The sequence below is a fragment of the Meles meles genome, chromosome 8 (assembly GCF_922984935.1).
Source record: "Meles meles chromosome 8, mMelMel3.1 paternal haplotype, whole genome shotgun sequence".
Lineage (NCBI taxonomy): Eukaryota > Metazoa > Chordata > Mammalia > Carnivora > Mustelidae > Meles > Meles meles.
Genome location: NC_060073.1, coordinates 15,168,851 through 15,181,596, shown reverse-complemented (window position 1 = coordinate 15,181,596; position 12,746 = coordinate 15,168,851).

The window sequence follows — 12,746 nt, the reverse complement described above, 5'->3', positions numbered from 1 at the left end:
GAGATTGTAACACACACAGGAAACTCCACAGTGATGCTAGGTGACCAACTGAGTTACAATTTACCCTAGTAGACATTTGAACCAGCCTATTACACCTTGATCGGGATTGGTGACCAAAAGGCTCCCTAAGGGCGGGACCCATACTCCTTGGTAACCAGGGATACAGTATGTATCCTCCCACTGATCGGATGTCTCCACCTGTCCTGACCCACCTTTGTATCTGGGCTTTGTTACCTGAAGCTGGTTTCCGGGACTTGTCTCCAAGTAAATCCCCTGGGGGAAGGGGAGCAGGGACAGTTTCTAAATAGGTCCTTACAATAATTACATATTCTTTCAAAAAAATTGGTTTTTCAGAAAAAGTATTTGCAGGCCATTTTATCAGGTGATCAATTATGGGTGCCTAAGTTGGAATTATCATATAAAAAAGCAGACTCCTTTAATTTCAAAATAGAGCCCTCAAACAAAATATAATAAAATAAAAAGCTTGCTTTGCTTCATTTTCTTCCTTACCTTCTTAGGGAATCCTTCTGCATAGGTGGCATGATTTTAGAAAATAATTTAATTTCCTTGTAATATATCAAGTAGAAGGAGTTATATTGCATTCCAGGTAATTGTGTGGTAAATGTGCTATTGCAATAGATTTTTTTTTTTTTGAAATACGTAAGTGATGAATCACTAAATTCTACTCCTAAAACTAAAATTACACTCTGTGTTAACTGATTAGAATTTGCTTTCTTTTTTACTTACTTTTTGCGGCTTATATTTTTTATTTAAATTCAATTAGCCAATATATACTACATCGTTAGTTTCAGATGTATGATTCAATAATTCGTCAGTTATAGCAGTAGATCTTAATTGTTGAGTCCCTTAGATTTTGGGCTTTCATCCATAAAATAAAGGAGTTGAAGTAGACGATTTCTGAAGATCTCTTTCCAGATTTTGACTCTGTGACTCCTGATTCCACAATAGTTTGGAGAAAACAACTGTCTGCCTCCCTCATGCCTTCCAAGCTCCTTTGGATACATTGAAACTATAGAAAATATAGTATTAGCAAGTTTATTACCATGTCTGTGCTTCAATTTCCTTCTCTGTAAAACTGAAGTAACAATAATACATCTATATAGGGTCATGTTTGAAATAATGAAGTTCATGCATGTAAAATTTCTTAGAACAGTCCCTGGAAAGTATTACACATTAAACAACTGTTAACAACTGTTAACTGTTAACTCTACAACTACTGAATGCAAGATCAAAGCCCTGGAGAGGGGTGCCTGGGTGGCTCAGTGGGTTAAAGCCTTTGCCTTTGGCTCAGATCATGATCCCAGAGTCCTGGGATTGAGCCCCACATCAAGCTCCCTGCTCAGTGGGAAGTCTGCTTCCTCCTCCCTTTCTCTGCCTGCATCTCTGCCTACTTGGGATATGTCTGTCACATAAATAAATAAAATCTTAAAAAAAAAAAAAAAGAAGAATCCCTAGAGAAAATGTAAGTAGATCAGAACAGAAATTGTACCTTAACTATCCCTCTCTTCACAATTTTGGAAATAATAGAAACTTTGCAGATTGAACCTAGTTCTGAAAATAGCCCTGATACTTAAATGCAAGATTCTTACTTCCTTGAACAATTCCTTCCCTCTTCTGTAAAGTGAACATTGCAGTGACTAACTTATAGAATGACTGTGAAACGCAAATAAAATAATGCATATGAAGCTCAATGTTCAAAAATTACTAGTTGGTCCTGTTTCCTCATTGGAACTTCCTATGGTGTTATAAATGCAGGAAGTACTCAAGATATTCAAGTGGTAGGAGATCCTCGTAATTAAGAAGTTAAGTTCTGGAGCTACATAAAATAAGATAGGAACTTGGCTCCAAAATTCATGGAAAAATCTTGGGAAAAATATATAACCTCATTTTCTTTTATAAAATGAATAATATGATAACTCTGAGGTCTATTATAAGGATTCAGTGACTTCATTTACATAAAAGCTGAGTACAGAATGTGTTATATAAAAATTAGATACTCAATAAATATTTTAGCATTAATATTAATATTAATATTAATTAATAGTATTAATTATATGTATTAATACTATACACTTTGCCATATCAGTGGACATAAATATAAATTAAGAATAATATGCCATATCATTATTCTTTTACAAATTTTGAATAGCTTATTAAAAACACATAATATTTCAACATGAGTAAATGCAGGTAGGTAGGTGAGACCACAGTTTCCCTGCCATGAACAATCTGTTCTTTCTTACCTAAAGCCTGGGTCTCTCACATCAGGATTTACATTCTCTCATTTAAATAAAATATTTCAGTCCTTTTCAGCTGACCTTCAACCCACAAAATTGAAGGTCAATGTGTTGCTTATGACAGTCATTTAATGATTTCATTTTCTTTGCTTTGGATTCATTAACCCTCTCTACATTAGTTGGATGTTCATATCCCTCTTTCACCTAAAAAAAAGTTATCTATATGAAACCTAGAAAGAAAGAAACATACCCCATAGATACACTTGAGTAGATGCATTTGAGTAGGTTGACTGAAAATTTTTCCATATAGTTTGTTTCTTCAGTCTTAGGATCATACTGGTATTTTGCTGTTCTATCATTTTATATTCACCCCCTTCACTGAAACTGTCCAGTGACCTACTGCGCCAGTAAGTCCTGCATATTCAACTGTCTTTGATCATGGAATATGAGGGCTAATGCTAAGGCTACATTTATGACATTCTAAATAAGACAAAACAAATAAATCTACTAATATTTTGATAGCACTTGAGAAAATAGTACTGATGACTCGAACATCCAACACAAAAATCTGAGGTCCACTGTAGCTACAGTTAGTTATAGATGGAAGAAAAGCAGAAGCTTTTCCATCCAAAGGTCTCTTAAAAACATTATATAAGGGGTGCCTGGGTGGCTCAGTGTGTTAAAGCCTCTGCCTTAGGCTCAGGTCATGATCCCAGGGTCCTGGGATCGAGCCCCGCATCGAGCCCCGCATCGGGCTCTCTGCTCGGCAGGGAGCCTGCTTCCTCCTCTCTCTCTGTCTGCCTCTCTGCCTACTTGTGATCTCTGTCTGTCAAATAAATAAATAAAATATTAAAAATACAAACATTATATAACAGTCATAATCAGAAAGTTTCAAGTATTCTTTTGAAGTTAAATAACTGGTATATTTATGAACTAGATTTAACTTACCAGCTGCTGAACTCAGCAAACAGATTTCTTGTAAGCTGAGGCTTCACACATAAGATAAAGTCAGAATAAAAGAAAAATTCGCATTACCATACAATAATAAATAGCAATTTGTATAAAGTCTTATGAAGGAACTGTGTGATATACCATTAATGGAGATATATTTGGTAAACTGAACCAAATTTGAGATTTTTAGCATATTATTTTTCCATTTTAAAAAAATAATTGTCTCTTTGACTTTAATTTCTCTTGAAAAATTATATATACTTTTGTATTTATATATATATTTTGATGTTTATATTGTTGATGTATTTTTATATATATTGTATATACATATTTTCTGATATCAAATTGGTATTTAGAGCAAATTCTGAGAAAACATGTTATATAGAATAGCTCTCATATCTCTGAGGGTTTGGAAATTCCCCATCAGTATACTTTTTGCCACAGATATGAGCTGTCACTTAAATTTCTCCCTAACAGCAATGCCAAAGTCTATAATTATATTTCCCTAATGCATCAGTATCAAAAGCACTGAGATTCGACATGGGAGAGAGAGCTATAAGAAAACATTGTACGTAATGTTCATACAGAAAAATATTGCAATAAATAAAATGGTGTCAATTCCTTTATTTAAAAAATATTTACTTTCACCTTCTTCTGAAAAGGGTCAGTTGCGGTGCCTGGGTGGTGTAGTCAGTTGAGCCTCCATTGATTCTCAGTTTCTGCTAAGGTTGTGGTCTCAGGGTCATGGGATTGAGCCCTGAGTGGGGCTTCCTGATCTCTGTGGAGTCTGCTTGGGACTCTCTGTCTTCCTCTGCTCCTCCTCTACTCTCCATCTCTCTTTCTCTCAAATAAATAAATAAATGTTTGAAGATGTAATTAATTTATTTGAAAGAAGGAGAGAGAACATGAGAGAGAGAGATCATGAGCAGGGGAGAGGTGGAGGGAGAAGCAGACTCCCCACTGAGTAGGAAGCCTGAGGCAGAATCATCCCAGGACTCCAGGATCATGACCTGAGCTTAACCAACTGAGGCACCCAGGCACCCAATTAATAAATCTTTAAAAAAATAAAACAAAAATTGTCAGTTGGAAAAATTTAGTGTAGAGAATGCATATGGTGGTGAAAAGACAGTCTTTGCCTTCTCTGAGGCTAGAGACTAAAGGAGGGGGCATATAATAAACAAAAAAACCCAAACAAATGTATGATTATAAACAGCATATTCAAAAGCAAAGAAGAGGGTGCTGTTAGTATTTTTCTTTTAATTTATGGAAACTTTATTAAATAGTAAGTCTCTGACTATTTTATATTATACAGATAATGCTACTTGCTTACCTCTTGAATTAATGTTTAAGTAATTCTACAAGACACTTGTATTTTCTCACCATTTTTATACCTAAAAAATCTTGTCTTTAGATTCATTCTAAAACTGCAATTACATGATTTAAGGAAGTTTTAAAAAGTGTACTTTGTCTTTATTGTCTGCCTAAAATCTTGTTAGATCTTTTCACTTATTGTTGAAATTGATTTAAATAGCAAATATCTATGAATGAATCTATCTTTATAGTTTTTTTTTCCAAATTTCAGCAATATTTAAAGACATCCGCATGTTCAGATTTTTAATTTTCAGGTATTATTCCTCATTTCAACTTAAGTTATCTTTAGTGGAAATGTCCTTTGTTTTCTGAATGTAAGAACTGGAAGACTTATAATTCTTGTAGTATATCTCAATTTCTTTATTAGAAATATTAATTATTATGTACCTTAACTAGGCAATAGGTGTGTTGGCAGGTGTGAGGGCCTCTTGTAAGGGCCTATTTAGCCAGAGTGGCCCCACCTCAGTTGAAAAGCCATTTTGTTTATGCAGTAAAACTTAAACTGACCCTGGTCAGGTGGAGTTAACAGCCCGAATGCAGGGATGAGTTGGGTCAGGTGGAGATATCCAATCAGTAGACCATGCATACTGTTTCCCTAGCTATCAAGGAGTGTGGGCCCCCCCTTTTGGGCCAATTCTGACCAAGGTGATAGGCCAGTTCAAATAGCTACTATAGGGTGAATTGTAATTCACTTGGCCACCCGTGTGGGACCTAGCATGTCTGTGCAGCTTTCTCTGTATGTTACAATCTCATTGGCCACCTGTGTGTGGCCAGACCCAACCACATGACCTTTGCTCTATAAAAGTTAGTCTATAAGGCAGGGAGGTGTTGCCCTCTCTGTAGGAGGTGGCCCCGACTGGTCTGTTTGACGGTTGGTTTGATTCTTGATACTTGGTGTGAAATAAAGCTTTGCTTGACCTTTGCTTTGTATCAGTCTAGCTCTTTTAATCACAGACCCATTATTGGGGGACCTAACACTCTAAACCCAGAATATCTCATTTCTAGTACCAACTCTTCTACTGTTTCTGGGAGACTTTCTTGTGGCCTAAAGTAATAAAGGTATTTTAATTATAGTAAAGTATTTTAAAACTCTTCAATATTGAGGTTCTCTTACAAGTACCTTACCTTTACTATGTTGTTCAATTTTCATCTTTTTAATTTCTTTTATTATGTTAGTCACCATACAGTACATCATTAGTTGTTTTATTTTTTCATCATTAGTTTTTTTTTTTAAAGATTATTTATTTATTCATTTGACAGAGAGAGATCACAAGCAGGCAGAGAGGCAGGCAGAGAGAGAATGAGAGGGAAGCAGGCTCCCCGCGGAACGGAGAGCCCGATGCGGGACTCAATCCCAGGACCCTGAGATCATGACCTGAGCCGAAGGCAGTGGCCTAAACCACTGAGCCACCCAGGCTTTGATGTCATTTTCCATGATTCACTGTTTGCGTATAATTCCCAGTGCTCTATGCCAATATCTACTTCCTTCAATAAACTTTTACTCCCTACTCTCCTCTGTGTCTACTTTTGCTCACGAAATTAAGTTTCATCAATTCTAGCTCACTGTATTCTGAATACAAAACAATTGGGAAAGCTTTGAATTTCAATACCTTATCTTTTATGGAAGGGAAATGAGTACAATTTGTTCATTTTTAAGTAACATTTGTTTTCACTTTTCATCTTTTTTGTTTTCAAAATAGTGTTGGAGAGATCTGATTCAGAGCCTGGTAAACTTACACTACAATTATATTATTCCACACCCCATTTCCTCAGTTCCTTGATGATAGCATTAAATTCTCCCTTCTCTTAAGTTTATCTCTATGCCCTAACTACCAGGTGATGTAGTGTTAAAACTCCTTCATTGTTTCCCAACTTAGCATGTGGTCTCTTCCCTTTAGGCTGAAATTTTCCTGGTGAGCTTTTTACATATGTTTATATGCTTCAGAAGTAAATAATGTATCTTATAAAATTACAATATTATGCTTTCAGGCTAGAAACAAGTTTATTTCTATGTGACTTTTTAAAAATCAACCAATGGCTGCTATGATTTGGTGAAGCATCCCCTGAACAGAGAATTAAAGATAATTTTTTTTTTTGCTGTTAATTTAGTGAGAAAGACACGACTATTCTGTGAGGTAGCTTTATTCATCTATAAAATGGGGTAGATTGTAATTCTATGAAATGGTAAAAATATCTAGGATTAATAAGAAAAGGTAACATAGATCTAAGATATGTATTTAGTGTATACACTAAATAAATAGATTGTATTTAACCTATGGACATACATAGAAAAGGAAATAAAAGGTTCTATTTACAATAGTAAAAAAGAATAAGTTATTTACAAACACATTTTACTAAGAGAAGCTGTGGATGAATAGGATGAATAGGAAGAAAATCATATAACCTTAATTAAAGCCATAAAATAAACACTGACAGAATCATATCTCAAAGATTTGGATCAGGAGCAAAAAAACAGCAATTTCTTGAATTAACATACAAATGTAATTTTATTTTTTTGATGAAGATTTTATTCATTTATTTGAGAGAGAGAGCAAGAATGGAGTTAGGTATAGAGGGAGAGGGAGACAGAGAGAAACAAACTCCACACTGAGCAGGCAGTCAAACATGGGGCTCCATCTCTGGATCCTGAGATCTTGACCTGAGCTGAAGGCAGATGCTTAACCTACTGAGTCACCCAGGTGTCCCTGTTTTATTTTAGATGAAAGAAAGTTCGTTTTGTTAAAGAATAAATTTTATTTTTTTATTAATTATATTTTATTTTTTATTATGTTAGTTATGTTAGTCACCATACAGTACTTAATTTGTTTTTGATGTAGTGTTCCGTGATTCATTGTTTGCATATAACACTCAGTGCTCATTACAATACATGCCCTCCTTAATACCCATCACCAGGCTAACCCATTCCTCCACCACCCCAACACCCCCCCACCCTGAAACCCTCAGTTTCTTTCCTGGAGTCCATGGTCTCTAGTGCTTCATCACCCCTTCTGACTTCCTCCCCCCACCGGCTTCATTTTTTCCTTTCTTCTCCTAATATCTTCCATGCTATTCATTATGTTTCACATATAAGTAAAACCATGTGATAAAGAATAAATTTTAAAAGAGGATATAATCATGATTTTTTTAAAGATTTTATTTATCTATTTGACAGACAGAGATCACAAGGAGGCAGAGAGGCAGGCAGAGAGAGGAGGAAGCAGGCTCCCCCTGAGCAGACAGCCAGATGTGAGGCTAGATCCCAGGACCCTGGGATCATGACCTGAGCCAAAGGCAGAGGCTTTAACCCACTGAGGCACCCAGGCACCCCTATAATCATGATTTTTAAACAAATAATAAACAAACACATCAAATGTTTCATCTAGCTCAGTAGTGAATGCAGAAACCAGTAAAATGTTACCACTGGTTCAGACAGCAACACTGTGTTCCACACATTTACAGTCTGGTAAAGAATGTGGAGATTAATTTACAAGTGGATGCAAAGTTAGCAAAATACCCACAAGACTCCAATCAATTGCATTTCATTGGACATAATTTGCATTTCTATGGACAGGCATTATTGGCATTACTATTATTTTCTGTGAGGTAATTTCTGTCTCTACAGTGTTGTAAAATATCCTAGTCAAAGGCAATGAAAGGTAGATAATCTGAATGGAAGAGCTAGAAAGGATATTCACTAAATTTCAAAGAATCTCAGCCTTTTTCCCTACAGCTTTATGTGGATATCAATGATCCTATTCGAGATCCTATTAGAGATCCTAATAGAGATCCTATTAGAGAAAGAATAATTGCTCTTGCAGAGAAGGGCAGGAGAACCAATGAAGTGATGAGAAAGACATGGTCTTGAGAAGGTGAGAAAATTTATTTTTCAATACTACAAATCTGGCTGGCCTGGAAGACAGAGCTTCTGAAACAACATCAACGTTCATGGTTTTGCTGGTCTTCTTGCCAGAGATTCTGCTTATTATACCAGAAAGTGATCTTTTACATTTCTGCCCTGCTGCTGTTCTCTGACACGTAACTGTTCGAGTCCTTCTGATATAGTTTTGAACATAGGTGATGTCTGAAGCCAATCGCTAGAAAATAATTCTTGAGATGTCTTTTGGTCCAAAAAAGTTGGTTTTATTAAAGCATAGGGACAGGACCCAGGAGCAGAAAGAGCTACCCTGGGGTCAGGAGGAGGGGCTCATTATATACATTTAAGTTGGGGAGGGCTTAAGGATAACATAAGCCCTCTGGGTATTTTGGAAACAAGGTTTCCCAGATGCTGAGGGGTTGGCTATTGGTAGCAAAGGTCATTTGTTACTGTTCAGTAAAACCTCAGTCAGGAGACTCTTCAGACCTTTATCAATGGGTCACATGCTCCAAGGATGATTGCCAACATGCATCTTGGTGGGTAGAGATAAAGGAATTTTCCAAAGGAATTCCTGCATGCTAAATAGAATAACAGGGTCCTAGGGTTGGGTTAAGATTGCCTTTTGCACTTAGTGAGGTAATTAGCATAAAAGCAGCTGAGTTCCTCAAGGAATTTCACTCTGCATATTTCAAGGACTTGTCAATGGGCTGTAGGTAGTAAGGAAGTTTAATCATTTTTCTTCTGCCTTTGTATCCCACATCACTTCTTAGGAGCTCTGGTGTAGCTGTCAAGAATTAGATGAAGAAAAAGCTTGCAGCCTTCCCGTTGATATCAGGAACACGACAAGGATGCCCACTCTCACCACTCTTGTTCAACATAGTATTAGAAGTTCTAGCAACGGCAATAAGACAACAAAGAGAAATAAAAGGTATCCAAATTGGCAAGGAAGAAGTCAAACTCTCTCTCCTCGCAGATGACATGATTCTTTATATGGAAAACCCCAAAGACTCCACCCCCAAAGTACTAAAACTCATACAGCAATTCAGTAATGTGGCAGGATACAAAGTCAATGTACAGAAATCAGTGGCTTTCTTATACACCAACAATGAAAATACAGAAAGGGAAATTAGAGAATCGATTCCATTTACTATAGCACCAAGAACCATAAGATACCTGGGCATAAACCTAACCAAAGAAGTAAAGGACCTGTACTCGAGGAACTACAGAACACTCATGAAAGAAATTGAAGAAGACACAAAAAGATGGAAGACTGTTCCATGCTCTTGGATTGGAAGAATAAACATTGTTAAAATGTCTATACTGCCTAGAGCAATCTATACTTTTAATGCCATTCCGATCAAAATTCCACCGATATTTTTCAAAGAGCTGGAGCAAATAATCCTAAAATTTGTATGGAGCCAGAAGAGACCCCGAATTGCTAAGGAAATGTTGAAAAACAAAAGCAAAACTGGCGGCATCACGTTACCCAATTTCAAGCTTTACTACAAAGCTGTGATCACCAAGACAGCGTGGTACTGGCATAAAAACAGACACATAGACCAGTGGAACAGAGTGGAGAGCCCAGATATGGACCCTCAACTCTATGGTCAAATAATCTTCAACAAAACAGGAAAAAATATTCAATGGAAAAAAGACAGTCTCTTCAATAAATGGTGCTGGGAAAACTGGACAGCGATATGTAGAAGAATGAAACTCGACCATTCTCTTACACCGTACACAAAGATAAACTCGAAATGGATAAAAGACCTCAACGTGAGACAGGAATCTATCAGAATCCTAGAGGAGAACATAGGCAGTAACCTCTTCGATATCAGCCACAGCAACTTCTTTCAAGATATGTCTCCAAAGGCCAAGGAAACAAAAGCAAAAATGACTTTTGGGACTTCATCAAGATCAAAAGTTTCTGCACAGCAAAGGAAACAGTCAACAAAACAAAGAGGCAACCCACAGAATGGGAGAAGATATTTGCAAATGACAGTACAGACAAAAGGTTGATATCCAGGATCTATAAAGAACTTCTCAAACTCAACACACACAAAACAGATAATCATATCAAAAAATGAGCAGAAGATATGAACAGACACTTCTCCAACGAAGACATACAAATGGCTATCAGACACATGAAAAAATGTTCATCATCACTAGCCATCAGGGAGATTCAAATTAAAACAACATTGAGATACCACCTAACACCAGTTAGAATGGCCAAAATTAGCAAGACAGGAAACAACGTGTGTTGGAGAGGATGTGGAGAAAGGGGAACCCTCTTACACTGTTGGTGGGAATGCAAGTTAGTGCAGCCACTTTGGAGAACAGTGTGGAGATTCCTCAAGGAATTAAAAAGAGAGCTTCCCTACGACCCTGCAATTGCACTGCTGGGTATTTACCCCAAAGATACAGATGTAGTGAAAAGAAGGGCCATTTGTATCCCAATGTTTATTGCAGCAATGGCTACGGTCGCCAAACTGTGGAAAGAACCAAGATGCCCTTCAACGGATGAATGGATAAGGAAGATGTGGTCCATATACACAATGGAGTATTATGCCTCCATCAGAAAGGACGAATACCCAACTTTTGTAGCAACATGGACGGGACTGGAAGAAATTATGCTGAGCAAAATAAGTCAAGCAGAGAGAGTCAAGTATCATATGGTCTCACTTATTTGTGGAGCATAACAAATAACATGGAAGACATGGGGAGATGGAGAGGAGAGGGAGTTGAGGGAAACTGGAAGGGGAGATGAACCATGAGAGACTATGGACTCTGAAAAACAACCAGAGGGTTATGAAGGGGCGGCGGGGGGGTGGGGGTGGGGTGGGAGGTTGAGGAACCAGGTGGTGGGTAATAGGAAGGGCAGGTACTGCATGGAGCACTGGGTGTGATGCCAAAACAATGAACACTGTTATGCTGTAAATAAAAAACAACCTGAGGGTTTTGAAGGGTCAGGGGTGGGAGGTTGGGGGAACAGGTGGTGGGTAATGGGGAGGGCACGTTTTGCATGGAGCACTGGGTGTTGTGCAAAAAGAATGAATACTGTTACGCTGAAAAAATAAATAAAATGGAAAAAATAAATAAATAAATAAATAAATAAATTAAAAAAAAAAAAAAAAAACAAGACCACATCTTAAAAATATAAAAAAAAAAAAAAGAATTAGATGAAGAACAACTAAGTATGTCGGTGTATTTTCCAAGAATTTTTAGCTTGTGATATTTTCACTTCCATTCGTTGGGTATTTTATTTTATTTATTTTATTTATTTATTTTTTAAAGATTTTATTTATTTATTTATTTGACAGCGAGAGAGAGAGATCACAAGTAGGCAGAGAGGCAGGCAGAGAGAAAGAGAGAGGGAAGCAGGCTCCCTGCCGAGCAGAGAGCAGAGAGCCCAATGTGGGACTGGATCCCAGGACCCTGAGATCATGACCTGAGTCGAAGGCAGCGGCTTAACCCACTGAGCCACCCAGGCGCCCCTCGTTGGGTATTTTAAACTGAGTCACAGCACTCTGCTATTTTTCTCTTTATGTTCTCCACCCATTTTAGGAAAACCTCAACAATAAATAGTAACTCATCACAGCCTGAAACAAATACTTCTGCAAGCATTTCATATCTGAACTATTTTCTATACAACTTTTGAGTTTCTCCTCTATTCTAATTAGTTATCCAATGGCCTGATTTTAATCCTAGCCCTTTCTGATTTGGTGTAAATTTTAATTTTCTTTAGGGTGAATTTCAACAACATCTAAAATTAAAGCCAAAACCAAACAAACAAAAACCAAACCTGCCTTTAACTTTTACAGTGCTAAAAAACATTCTGAAAGATGCTGAGAAAATGTAAGTTCTGAGAAACATGTAAGTTCACTGGTAACAAGAATGCGACATTAATATGTAAGAGTTAGGAAGAGTACCGCACATCTGCAGAGAAAGATGCTAGAGTTAAGCAGAGAGGTGCAGTTAGTTTATATATGATCGAGCTAAGAGAACACGTGCCTTAAAGCAAAAGAAAAAGTTTTGATATGGGGTTTGGGATGAACTGCTGGTGTTGGGCATGTGAGATGCTCCCGAAGGCCACTGGCTACAAAATGATCAGAACAGAAGGAGACTTTTTGAGAAATATTGTTGTGGCCCTTGAATTAGATATGTTAGGGTAGTCTTTAATAGATGCAAGTAAAAAGTTCAGGTTTTTGTTTTTGTTTTTTTAGCATTGTTTAGTGACTAGAATTGGCTTCACTGAATGCAGCCGTACCCAAAAATGAGCTGTGTGGACTTGCAGG